Raw genomic sequence first — 13,691 nt, forward strand, 5'->3', positions numbered from 1 at the left:
GGCGCAGCGCGAACCACCCATCAACAGCAAAGCCCCCTCTGGGGCTCAGCCCCCGCTCGGGCCCCGGGAACCGCTGCCCTTACCTGGCTGGCTTTGTGAAACTGCTTCTTCAGCCCCGCCACCGACATCTTTCCCCCGCGGCTCCCCGCGGCGCCGGCGCTGCCAGGCCGAGCGGCCGGCAGGTCCCGGCAGGTCCCCGCGGCTCCCGCGGCCGGCCCGGCCCGGCCCGGCCTCTCGCTGCGTCACCCGCCCCTCCAGCCCCGCGCCCCGCGCCCATGGAAACATGCCCTCCCAGCGCGCTCTGCTGCCACCCCATTGGCCGCCGGCGCGGCCCATGCAAATGAAAGGACGACAGTCGCCTGCCCATTGGCTACTCGAGGGGGCTATGCAAATGAGCCGCGCGAGGGCGCCCACGCTGGGATGTCGCATGGAGACGGCGGGAGCTGCCGCGCGGCGGGCCGAAAGGATGGATCCCTGCGGGCGGGTGGCACCGCTGCCGCAGTGAGGGCATCCTTCCGAGTCACGAGATACCTGCTTAAGCGCCAAAAGGCCTCGCCGTGAGCTCGCTGATTCATCTAACTAGTCTTATTTCCAATACAGCCCCAATTTTCTCTTTATAGGTCTCGTTTTTGTCTTTCCGTGTAGCATCTCTAGCTGAGCTCCTTCATCTCAGATCTATTATTCTACATAATAATTTAATTGTAGCTTGTAACACGTGAAAGCTCTTGCAGTGGTGCAGAACATGACCGGTTGCTGCTGTGCGTCAGAACAAAATCTGCTTCACGGTTTGACTCCATAGCTTCATTTATGCTGCTCAAGGTTCAGAAAGGCACAGACTCCCCCCGACCGCCTCCTTCTTGGAGGAGCAGATGTATGAGAAAGAGCTAGGCTGAAAGAATGGTTTAGTTGTTTGCTGGGTTGGTATAGGATGGATTCATTGCGTGCTTAACCATGACTGTATCACAATGTGCTGATACAAACATGAGATGTGGTTATGCCTATGCTGGCAAAGCACTTCCAGACTATACTTGGATTCTGGGGAAGATATGCTCTGCGATATGCTCCTCGATCTTGGCCATAAGATCACTTGGGAGTTATGAGTCAGCTCAAACTTCTGCGTGTACCTGGGAAGCAGTTTAGAGATAACCTTTGCCAGCTACGGCAGGGCTCTCAGCGTTGCTCGCTGTCATGCTTACTGCATTTTTATTGGGTTGGGAGAGAAAGGTATTTCCAGAATCTTTGTAATGGCAAAAAGGACATGGCAAAAATGACAAGAGCTTTCAGAGTAATTGTCACATTATAAATTGGGAGAAAGGAATCACTGTCCCACCTGTTAGAAAAAAATATGTACCACTGAAATAAAATGTAAAGACGGGGGTATACATGAGCTGAGGAACTCCTACTGGCTACTACTTGACAAAGGACCCTGTCCAGGAGAGGCAGAAGAGACAAAAGAGAAAGCAAAGAGGATAGCACAAGTCAATGTTCCCTCTGGAAGACAAACTGTAAGGTGAAGTCCTTCTAGATTTTCTGACCCAGTAATGTTTGAAAGAGGTTTGCAATCACCACACAACCTGGTGCCACCTGTGCCTAGGGAAGGCACATTTTCAGCCTCTTTACAAGTGAACATGATTACACGACAGGCACCTGATTTCAGCACCAATTCCTCCTCCTGATTGAAACAGGCAGCAAGACATTAACTGTCTAGGCCAAACTGGGTATGGTTCAAATGAGTGATGCATTTGTAGAGCTCTCAGGTGAGAAAATAAGGCCTAAAGTAAAAAATTGGAGTTCTGTAAAAGGTATTAAAGCAGCCTCTTACCATCGAATTAGGGAGAGAAGGTTTTGGTTAATCTTTAGCTGTAAGAAAGGGTAGACCAGATGCAAAGAAGGAAGGCATTTGAAATAAGTCACTGTGGAGGGGAGTCAATGGCTTATGGTGTCACAGTGGTTGTTAGCTGTAAAATTGGATTAGATAAAGAACTTGAGTAAGGCTATATGTCTACAACTTTTTTTTTTTTTACCTTGCTTGTAACTCAAGGGTAACAGCCATCTTGTCTCTGCTGAAGTGATACAAGAATTTACAAGTGGGAAATGCCCTGTGGAAATTCAACTTCATAGCTTAATTGCTCAGCGATACAGACAAGGTGAAAACCTAATTAGTGAGTGAACTTGAATGGTCCAGGTGTTAACAATTTGGTGGAGTCACCTTGAAAAAGAGACTGGTATTCAATTCAGATATTAGCAAAAGTTATAGCTTGTAGCCAGAAGTATAGGCTGGCCAAGCAGCATCTAAGAGCTTTATAATCAAAGACATAGTTACAGCTCATGGAAAAAAAGGGTTTGTGATTTGCTGGATGATATTCCTGAAGTTTTACGAAAAGTTACTAATTCAGTCTGTAAAATGAGGGAAATCAGAAATAGTACAAAAACTAATAAGCGCTTGCTTATTCCTTCAGGCTCAAATACTTAAAACAAGTCACTGTATGTCACCTTACCTTGCAATAAATTTCTACGCATGGCATTAGAAGGAAACTTTGGATGCACTCACCTGATCCAGGACAAGAATAACTACAAGGAAAACCAGCCTACTGAATTACCAAGTTACTGCTTACCAAGACCGAGGTCACTGAAACCTATGAGAGACCCACAAAAGAGGTTTTCAGCTGTAGTTGAATTAGAGATTAACAACCCCAAATTCTGGATTCATAACAGAAAAATAAATGGAAACTACACATGGATTCTCAAGATGTTGAAGAAGTCTCATTTCCCAAACTTCATCTTCAAAATACTGGCAATGGGGAAGGAGGGCAAAAGCAAAACAAACTCTCAAAACCAAAACGAATGAGCAAACAAAATCCAAACCCTTACATTTCTACACGCTTTTGTGGCTTTCAGCTTAAAAAAATAAAAAGTGCTACATCAGAAGCGGTACATCCACAGGACTATGTTGAATAGGAGTGAAGGAGTGAAGAGTTAGACAAAAGTAAGCAACACTCTCGGGCACAGATGAGATAGCCACTAATGGTCCATCAAGACTGTATGTATTAATGACAGTGCAGATTACCTGGTTAGTTTTTCATGTGAGTTGTCAAAACTGTGGTAATAGGCTGTGGGTTTTTGGTTACGGGAAAAGAATATATTTGAAAACCAGCGCTTAGAAAATAAGCATTCTGAAAAGGTGATCCTCTAGGAAAATTATGCCATTTGAAAGCGCAGTTGGCCACTCTGCAAGAGCAAACTTGTAGAAAGCTTTAAAAATAAAGCAGGCTCAGACGTAAGGTTGTGTGCTCTTCTAAAAAGGTGGGAGTTCAGCTGGTTCCACAATTCTAGAAAAAGGGAGGAATACTAAACTGAATTGACAATGATACGTGAGTATTGACCCAAGTAAATGAGGTAATCTATAACAGAGTGTTCCAGACTGAAATCAAAAAGACTACAACACTGGATGAAACTGGTCCCAAATTTAATCCACTTCACTATTTTCCTAGCGTCTGCTCCCAGGTTTGTCCTGCAACATCAAATGTGGGAGCTGACACTGGGAAAAAAATGCCAACAGCAAACTACCCCAGTAACAAAGTCAGAAGAGGATCCTTCTGCAAAAAACACACAATACAGTAAGGGCATCTCACAAGCCTGTTTTAGCATCCTTTCTACATACTTAAATGAAACGATTATTTAAAATTAAACAAAAAAAAGTTGGTGATATGAAAATATGTTCATGTACAGGAGCGGGCTAACACTATGGTTTTGCTTCTAGAACATTCTGCATATCATAGCACTTTCCGTGCCGATAAACCAGCTCAGGTATTTCTGACATGGCTTTGCATTGCAGTATATATTTCATAAGAATGAGAAAAGAACAGACAGTCTTCTCTACGCAGCCAGCACTGGCCAGAACTTGGAAAGCTCCTCATTCCACGCGGATGCTGCTGGCAGTTAGAGCAGGAATATGTGACCCTGGGGCCGGTAGACACTCTGGCTAACCTATTTCATTTGTTTAGGATGCTTATATTTGCTCCCCAGATCTTCTAACTAAGTGTAGCTAGTGAATTATTTTTGGCATATGTGATTGTTCTTCTCAAGCTGACTTTCCATATGTGTTGCTTTACCATTATCCAGATCTTTGCTTTTCTTCTTGTCTCCTTCCTGTGTTTGTATTCCACATGCTTCTCCATAATCCTGCAGATACCTTCTATCCTCACTTACTTTCCTAAATCTCTGGCTGTTGTTCTGCAAGTGTCAACAACAAAACAAAAGCTTGTTAGGTCTTAACGCCATTAATAAATACAGTTCTAATTACACGTTTATTTTAAAAAGACATGCAAACATTTTTGATGAACTCTAAATCTAGATATAGATATTTTTTAAGTTATATATGTGTGTACTATATGAAAGTACTCTTATTTTGAAAACTCAACCACCTACTTTTTTGTGCTTGCAACTCTGTCAAACTGCAGCTTATAAAAATTTTGCAATCCTAATCTTGCAAATATACTATGTGGACAGACTCCTGAACAGCTCCTGCTTGGAGATCTTGTAACTTTTAGGTACCTATGCTGGTTTTTTAGTAGTAAAAACCCCCAATTTTACTATGAGCATACACCTAGGCACTCAGTGCTCACAGACAACTCTAGACTGTTCAACAAAAATGAGCTGCATGTCTAAATTAGAATAAATATGTGAATGTCCAAAATTATTCCACAGTGGAGACAAATCTGGAAATAATAGAGAATTAGTTAGTGCTAATCCTGAATACTCAGATCATTTTTATTTCCTCCTTGCTTGAGATTTCTAACTTGATAAACCATTGGAAAAAACTCTAAGAAGTTTTCCTTTGAGTAGGTCCTACATGGAAATATTTCCATTTTCCGACCAAATCGGAAAAAACCTTCAACTTCAAATCTTGTATTTTTCAGTACAGCAGCATTACTTCACACAAGCACCCGGTTTGCCTACTTGAGCCGCCCTCTCGGGCCGTTATTTCCTCAGGGACTACATCTCCCCAGTGCGTCTGTGGCCATGTGAGTGCCAAGGCCGGCCTCTCTGAGAGTTTCTGGTCTGGGGAGCACGTATTGCAGTGTGGGAGATGTAGTCCAACCAGGAGCTTGGCCAGCAAGGGGGAACTGGAGCCACTTGTTCCCAACTGGAGCTTCTTCATGGAGGTACAGCAAGGTAACAAATCCATTAGAAAAGGCTGAGTTGTGAAATGTACCCACATTTTTTATTTTGCTAAGGATAAGAAAAAAAAAACCCCACACTCTTCTCCTGGAAAATACCAAAAAGAAATATGTAGCCATTTTTGAACCGAAATTTCTTACCCTCTTCTCCGGGGAAGAAAAATCAACCTATTTTAAAAACTTATTTAGTTTAATACAAAAACAAATGTTGGTGTATCAGAAGTAACCACATAAGGAACATACCTCTTTTTTTGCTGGCCTTTCTAAAGTAGCTATGTTACTTTTTATTAAAGAGTAAGGCAAAAGAAACCATAACTTAAAATGAGTCAATGTGGTGATGTGCAGAAATGTTGCTCTGATTTCAGAAAATTGCACCTGAGTTCTGTGCTGCTGTTTCACAGGTGACAAAACCGAGTCACTAATTTTCTGCACACAGCTGCCTATGTTCATCAGAAAGTGATGGCATTCTCATTGCTGACAATGCCACAGGCAGCCCAAAATTTGAAATGGAAATGTTGCTAGCTTCAGGGAGGTGTAAAGGATATTCAGGTTAAAACTACTGTATCATAAATGTTGAGGATTGTTTCAAAGTAGAATGTTGTAGCACTCTCGCATAAACTGGATCACGTTTACTGTTTGAAATCCAATCTTGAACTTCATGTGACTGCTCTTCAGTTATAGAACAAAGCTTAATAAGTCTTCGTCTTTACAATAATCTTTTTCAGTGGAAAAAGGACATGCTGAATAACAACACATGCTGCCTTGCCTTGCTTAGAGAATGCAATGCATAAGCTTCTTTGTTAACAATTTATTCAGCTTTATCAGGGTAAAAATATATAATCAGCAAGAAATCTAAGTAAAAATCTGAAAGAATACAGACTGTATGTAATAAAAGGAGACAAACAGTAAAAAAATAAAGTAAAAAATCCAGTCGTTTATTTTCTCCATTTACAAATATATGCCTAATTCTATTTTAACTTGCTTCATATTACAGCACAGAAAATCGTATCAATTCTGTGATAGGGTGTCCTTATATAATACACAATGTGGACATTTCAAAGAATTTGACTGATGTTTAAAAGCAATTTGAATATCAGTAAGTATCTTGTAGCAAGTTTGTGAATATTCAGACATACCTGCTTTTAACAAAACTTTTACAGCATGGATGTTGTTTTGCTTTCAGTGTAATTTAATAGGTCTTTCGGGATCTGCCATGTTTGAACATCTGGGAATCATCTCATGTTGTCTGTTGATCAATGAGGCAACAGGAAAGGCATGATGTGACACAGATGTTAAATATGGCAATACTCCATAGACCGACTGGATCCCAAATGGGAATGATCAGACTTTGAAAAATCTGATTAAGATTCATTGACTGGATAAAATTCTTTTTTTTTTTCTTGAATTTCCCAACTGTTCTGATAACAGTGGGTATTACAGTGGTCAAAGAATTATTGGAAACTGGCTTATTTGGAGAAATAAAATTACGTAACTGAAGACAAGGACTTACTATCAAATACTTTACAGGAAGATGAATACAACTTGCCAGGTCCCTGCTGTCTCATCATGATGACTAATGTCTACTACTGGATAACTCTGTCACTCCTTTTAAAACAAAGAATACATAAATCAAATTTATTGCATTAGTTTAAGCATCACGTTTAATTGAGTAAGTGCTACTACACTAAGAAACCTTTTTCCCCCCTCCCTCATATGCAAAGAAGAAACAGCATAGATTAATTCCTTTAACTGTTAACCATGAATGCCACCTTCTGGCTATGTACTGAAACGCCCTTTGAGAGCGATATGGAAAAAAGCACAGCTTTCATTCCGTACTTAACCAGATAACCATTTCAATTAAATGTATGTTAAAAATCTGTGAAATACAGACGTGCCTCCTGACAGACTTCCTAGCTTGCTCGTTGAAATATAAAGGTACTCAGATATTTACTTTTCTAAAGAAACTCAGTGGTTTAAATAATAAACATACCTGACATTGACTTTCTGTAGAAACAACCTGAAAACTGTTGTATTTAAAAGTAGCAGCTGAATCAATACCATGAATGAAATTCTGACCTTACTGAAGCTGACAGGACTTTTGCCACTGACTTCAGTGGGGCCCAAACTTTCAGCCTGTCCTGCTCTTGTGAACTGGGGTTTGAATTTCCAAAAGATTTCAAGGAAGACAGGCATATATTTGTCTGCAATTTAGTGGGCACAGGATTTTAAAGAGGAAATTGGTCCTGCAAAATAATGATGGTAAAGGTTTCTGGAGTCAGAGACCTCTCCTTCCCTACGATCATACCAGATTAGCTGTGGTTTTATTGCTTGAACTTCTCCAGCAACAGACTTACAGTTGTTTGGTGTTGCTAGTGCAGGTAAAAGCATGTCAGACGTATCAGAACATGTTCCTTGAAGCAATCGTATTATCATGGTATAATGGACTCTCAAATCAAAGCAAAATTCTACTCTGGCTTCTATGATGATATACAGACAGCAGAGGAAACAAACCAGGGAATTTCTCTCACCTGGGAAAGCAAATAAGAAGCATTTCTCTGGAGCATGAAGAAGAATATTTGCGCAGACAGTAGCTAAAATCCCCTGCAGTTACAGATTGCTTTAACTCTACTGCATTTAACTTATCTCTTTTTTTTTTTTACCTAGCTATTCCAGCTGTGTGATTTCTTGCAGACTTAAACTCTCAAGTCATAGTTAAAAATAATTTCAGTGAGCCCAATCCTACACTTAGATGCATCAGTGGGAAATAAATAAATAAATATCTTTTTTTTTTTTTTTTACTCCCTTCTTTGGAGGAAGAAGACAAAAGATGAGGATTAAATTGAGTTTAAACTATAGCTCGGCTTTTCCTACAGTGCCATACTTGCTTGTTTTTTCTGATAGGTCAACTTGCATATATGACCCAGGCACTGATACATGCAAAGCTGGTACCCACTTACTCAATCCATCTATACAAATGTCCACAGAGTTTGTTTTTTTTCTCAGCTGCTATCTGAGCAATCTGTAAGAAGCCATTTATAATTTAGACATGTATACTAAATTTTGACATATATACTAGGTAATGGAAAGCATATTTGTGAATCCTGCCTTTTTCTTTTTTTTTTCCTTTCAACTGTGACTTAAAACATTACAGAATTTCTACGATTATTCTTAAATTACTAGGCTTTTCCTTTAATGAGGGTGATTATGACCAGGGTGCCACAGAGACAATAGTGTGTTTTGGGTGATTTTGTGGTTTTTTTTTTTTAAGAGAGAGGAGGGCTTAAGGAGACAAGTGCTCTTTGCAAAGACAGAAAAATGTTCCAACATGAGATAAAACTGTTCCAACAATTTACTAATATTAGTGATACTATCTCCAATCTGTAGATGGCAGTGATCTTCCACTGCCTGCTTCAGGTGGAAAGGAGTGGTGGTGGTGGAAATCCTAAAATTAAATCCACTATGCAAAACACATGTGGGGAAAATAAGTCGTGAGGTTAACTTAACTCTATATACCAATCTTCTTTTTAAACTAAAACCTACTTAAAGAATATAAGAAGGTATACTCCTTATTGTATTTCCTTCATGTCATGAGAAAATACATCATGTCATTTAGAAGCTATGAATTTCTGTATCGAAGGCATTTGATGACAAATTCCAGAATACAGTGTTTTGGAATCTATTTATGATCAAAATCCAATGCTAGCATTCTGGACATCTTGTACATACCTTTGATACATTTCATTATTTAAACATGTTTATTCAAATAGTATCTCCATTTTTCCTCCCAAACCCCTCTGAGTACTTAGCTACCTCCTTCATCAGTTGTTCACCAGGTCTGCATCACCTGTTCAATTTTTAGCTGTTTTTCTCTTTGCACTTGCCTTAGTTTTCACTTTCATTCAAATAAAATGCAGTAAACAGAGCGTATAAGATTGAGAGAGTATACTTTAGTGAAGAGTGTGATATGAAGCCCACTGAAACCGAAGATAGTACTTCTGTTTATTTCAGTGGACTGCAATTAATCTGGCCTCCCAACATCTACCTTGCCTGGTGACTGGCAGAGACAATTTTCAAAGTATAACACAAAGTCTAACCTTCCCCTTTTGTCACTATTTTGAGTTGTGGTTTGAGTTTTTTCTTAACGATTCTGCCTATAGGATTTTAAAATGCAATACTTTTCATGAAGATCAGACTATAAAAACTACGACATTCCTGAAGTTCTATTTTAAGTGTCACATAGGCTTCTAGTGTCAGATTTTAAATGGTACCTAGACATACCAATGCAGATGAGGTGCCTAACAGGATTTCAAACAGCATCCAAATAGCATTTTTAATTTGCTTCTGAAGATTATAAATTTCAGTGAGATTTTTGGTTTTGGGGGGAGGAAGATGCCTACAATGCATACATATGCAAAGTGAGACACAGAGAAGTACCTAAGCCAGTTAATTTCTTAATATCCCTTGTTTTCAGTAGAAAGTATGTGACTGGAAAGAGCAAAAAATACAAAACTATTCATGAGCTTCTAAGGCAGCCCAGTGTACTTTAAATGGCATGAGCATTAGACACCTTAAAGTGACTCCAAGTTGAGACATTCCTCAGCAAATCTAGAGAAATTATTTGTGTCAGGTTCTTCTATTTAACATTAGGCCATTTGGCTCCTTACTGCTGAGAGATGTTTCGCAACATCAGTGCACCTAATTTGCAGTCACTGTTGTTTCACTGCAGTCGAGTGGAGTCTTGTCACTGGTATGACCAGTGGCAATTTTGACAACTTCTAGTGCAGAAAGCCAGTATAAATTACTGAGCAATGCTTAAATCCTTTTAGGAAAGCTTGGCTGGGAGTTATCTCCTTTTGCACAGGAATGTATGTCATCCAATATATTCTGGAACAAAAAGGACATATAGTCTTCATCCCAATAGCAGGGTTTCCACCCACTCCAGTAGGAAGATAAAACCATCTAACTGACATGACTGTCTTAAGAGCTTTCTCTACATGCATCCTATATTTTCTCCTCTGAATTTTGTCACCTCTTTTTGCAATGCCAAATATTTTCTCCTCTTCCTTATTGACCACGCTCTACAGTTCTTTGAAAAACAGCAGCAGTTTCTCTATCTAATCTATCCACATCGCTTAACCTGCAGTTCTAAAAAGGGATTTGTTTTTTAATGAGTGACTATTTAACCTTTTATATTCCATTGTTAGTAAAATAATCCATTAATCTGTTCCCTGTATGCAGTACACAGTTTCATAATAGGCACTCTTTCCAAAAAAAGGATGGGAAAGGGCAGCTAAGGAAGGATGTATGGCCTTATTCCCTGTTTATTTACACATGTGCATGGGTATATATCCAGGCTTGCTCTTCTCCCTCACACTACTGGGAGAGAAAATAGGTCACAGTACGAAAAATTGGGGTTTTTTTAACCTGCTTATATTGCCTCCTGCAAAAAAAAAGACTGTAGTGAGATATTGAATAAAACGTAGGTTTAATATATCCATTCATGCTCTAAACGCACACAGTAAGATCCCTTCTTTGGGGGTGACTCTTGGCCACTTCACGAGAACGTCAACATTAGAATTTTGGAAAAAACTCAGTTTAGTAAGCCTTTGGCTCAGTTTGCTTTAGACACGTTTACCAGATTGTTTGCAACATGAACTCAAAGTGTGCTAGGACTGCATAGCTGTCCCATAGCTTCCCGTCATGCTGCCTGACTTGCACCAGTACTGTCTATCCTTCCTCCCTTCTGCTTCTTCCCATTCTCATTGTTCTGCTCCCTCTCTTCATCTTTCTAATTCATTCCACATGCCCTTGAATATGTAACTTGTAAGCTGCTGTTTTGCATTCAACATTTGTTTATCCTGGGACTTATCACAGTATCTGAGAATCTCATAACTTTCACAGATTTTTATCCTCTTGAAGCCTTTGTGAAACAAGGAAGTAGATGTCGATTTACAGATGGGGAGTGGTCACACTGTAGATTAAGTGAGGTGCTCAGAGCCCAGTTTAGCCGTGGGAGCTGTATTCAAGTATTTCTTGGCTCCTGATCTCCTGTACAGATTGAACATTCCTGTCGAACTACATCTCCTGCAACGCACCACAGTCTCCTTTAGCAGTGAGGACGGGCCATCACTCTAGCCTTTTTGGCTTCAGAGTCTTCTGGGAGATAGGGACTGGCCGGGGAGACTCTTTCTGCATTAGAAGAAGGACATGAGACACAAATTCAGAAATTTCAGAAAACCTCATTGTGACTTTTCAAAATCCAAATTTATAGATGGGTAGAAAAGGAATGTGTGTGGGAATTGGTTCAATTGTCTGACCTACATTTCCATTCGCCCACATGAAATCAAAGCATTCTGGAAAAAAAAAATCAGATTCATGAAAAGCAGATACTTTACTCAAAAACAGTTAATGTTCTAAAAATGTTGGCTTCTGAGGAAAATTCTGTAATGGCCCTAGTTGTATCACAGACTGGAAGAAAGAGTGCGAAACTAGTAAAGATTTCACTACAGTTAATCCTTCCTCCTCATTTCAGAGAATCTGCTGCAAGGACAGCATATTTTTTTTGCAATAAAATTCACCTACCTGTACATCAACACAGTTAGAACAGTCTCTTAATGTTGGCTCTAAATTAATTTTTTTGGAGTTGTCAAAACGTAGGAATGTCTATCCATGTTTTACAACTCAAAAGGGTAGCTTCCGAAGGAGCGAAAGGAAGGTTCGCATATGGACTGAGGCTGGCAACATGTGAAATTTGGGTGCCAGATTATTAAGTATTCTGATTTAGCTGTGATGTGAAACTCCACAGTGAGCTCTACAAACAGCTCTGCTGATCCTGAGGTAGTGACCTCTGAGGCTCTCATGTGACGCGGCTGCCAATGGGCTGTCTGGTCCACCAGGGTGCCACTTTCCTTTGATTTATCTTTGAGTCTGAGGAATTCTTTTTTTCAGTGTAGTAAGAAAATCCTATTTCAAATTCATTATTAGAGCTATCTATGCTGTCTGGCCCCAGTGGATAAGTTCTAGTAACTATATATATTTTTTCCGTGGACCTGTACTTTTAGCCTCATGCAGATGGATATCTGGTTTTCTTTATTAATTAAGGGAGATGGGGAAAGGAAGAGAAAGGGGAATAAATAATAGTTCACTTACCTGAGAAAGGCTGTGCAGCTGGGTGTGATCTGTTGTATAAGGCAGAAAATATGCGTCTAATCAATTGCACTCTCTTGGAACCTTAAAAAAACGTGGTTTATAGCGAATGTTCTCATACAAACTTGGTGATAAAGTAAACATTCCAACTACTTCTGCACTTTCATGCAGACAAAATACAGTCATCACAAATAAAGCAAAAAAAAAAAAAAAGTAACTGAATGAAGTGTTTATATTTGTGTAAAACTACTCTGGTAGTGAGCCCCTATCTCCTATTCTCAGGACTCAAGCTGTTTAGCCTAGTGAAAATGCTTCAGAACTGACACACAGAAGAGTCTGCATTCTGCTGCAAGCGTAACTTCCACTGAACTGTGTAAAAATAAGGCAAGATACAATGTCAACACTAAGAAGAAAAGGCTAAATTAGTCTTTGTATCCTTGATGCGTATTGCATAAGAAAGCCTTTTCCAGTAAATCAGTTCAGTGCTATTGTCTGTTCAATATTAAAAACATTGCAGTATGATCAAAAGTTTCTAGATCTATCACAAAACAGTGAAGGCAGCATCAGCTACAATAAAGATCTTAAATCTAACCAAAAATCTGATCACAGGACTTAATCTGTCTGCTGAAGTTTTGCAGAAATTGGCTCTTTTGCCTCAATGCCTAACTACCTAAAATCACCCACATAACTAGAAATATAACTTAGTTTTTATTCAATGTTTTACACAAGTGATACAGTTCGGAGAACATTGCCGTCTTCTCCACCCTCACAGCAATTACAGCTGCTTACCGGACAGTTAGACACCTTGCAAGGAGCATAGTCCAGCTAGGCTCAAGAAGTGTGGTTAATGCTAAGAGCTAACAAAAATAAACAGCATCAGCTGATCAGACTCTGAATATAACACAAAGGCCATTGCACCTTGCTGGATTTTCCTCGAAAACTTCCTAAAATACTACCTTTGGCATAGAGGAAGACTGCAATGCAGTGGATGTTTTACCTAGACGGTGTGAGTCTAACACATAGGACTAGACTTGAGACAATGCTTGTTGCTTTCATTATTGGGTGTTTCCTTATATTTTGACTCTCTGAGAGATCCTCTTTCTCACCATCATTGTTATTCTATTTTTTGCTTCATATTTTCAGATGCATAAATACATGGAAGAATTTTACAACAGTTCCAAAGCTTCCTGAGAAGTGACTGACCTTTATAACTCTTGAAGTATGTGCAGTTAATTGAAAAGTTCTTCTCTATGTTTTCTCTAAACAATGGAGAAAATATATATGTTAAACAGAACCTCATCCAGGTATGTGTGTAAACTTGAGAGAAGAATGCAAAAGAGGATGAAAATATGAAGTATTATTTAT

At 39.5% G+C, this 13,691-nt stretch overlaps 1 protein-coding gene across 1 annotated transcript in view; it reads right to left on the reverse strand.

Moving 5' to 3' along the window:
• The window catches only part of SH3GL3 (SH3 domain containing GRB2 like 3, endophilin A3), a 54,494-nt gene extending 54,388 nt beyond the window's left edge, over positions 1-106 (reverse strand). Inside the window, exon 1 of the mRNA XM_086619994.1 lies at positions 84-106. The gene's annotated coding sequence lies outside the window, so the exon portion shown is untranslated. The remainder of the gene's footprint in view (positions 1-83) is intronic.
• Positions 107-13,691: the final 13,585 nt, after the last annotated feature.

Source organism: Tauraco erythrolophus, chromosome 14, assembly GCF_009769465.1.
Source record: "Tauraco erythrolophus isolate bTauEry1 chromosome 14, bTauEry1.pri, whole genome shotgun sequence".
NCBI lineage: Eukaryota > Metazoa > Chordata > Aves > Musophagiformes > Musophagidae > Tauraco > Tauraco erythrolophus.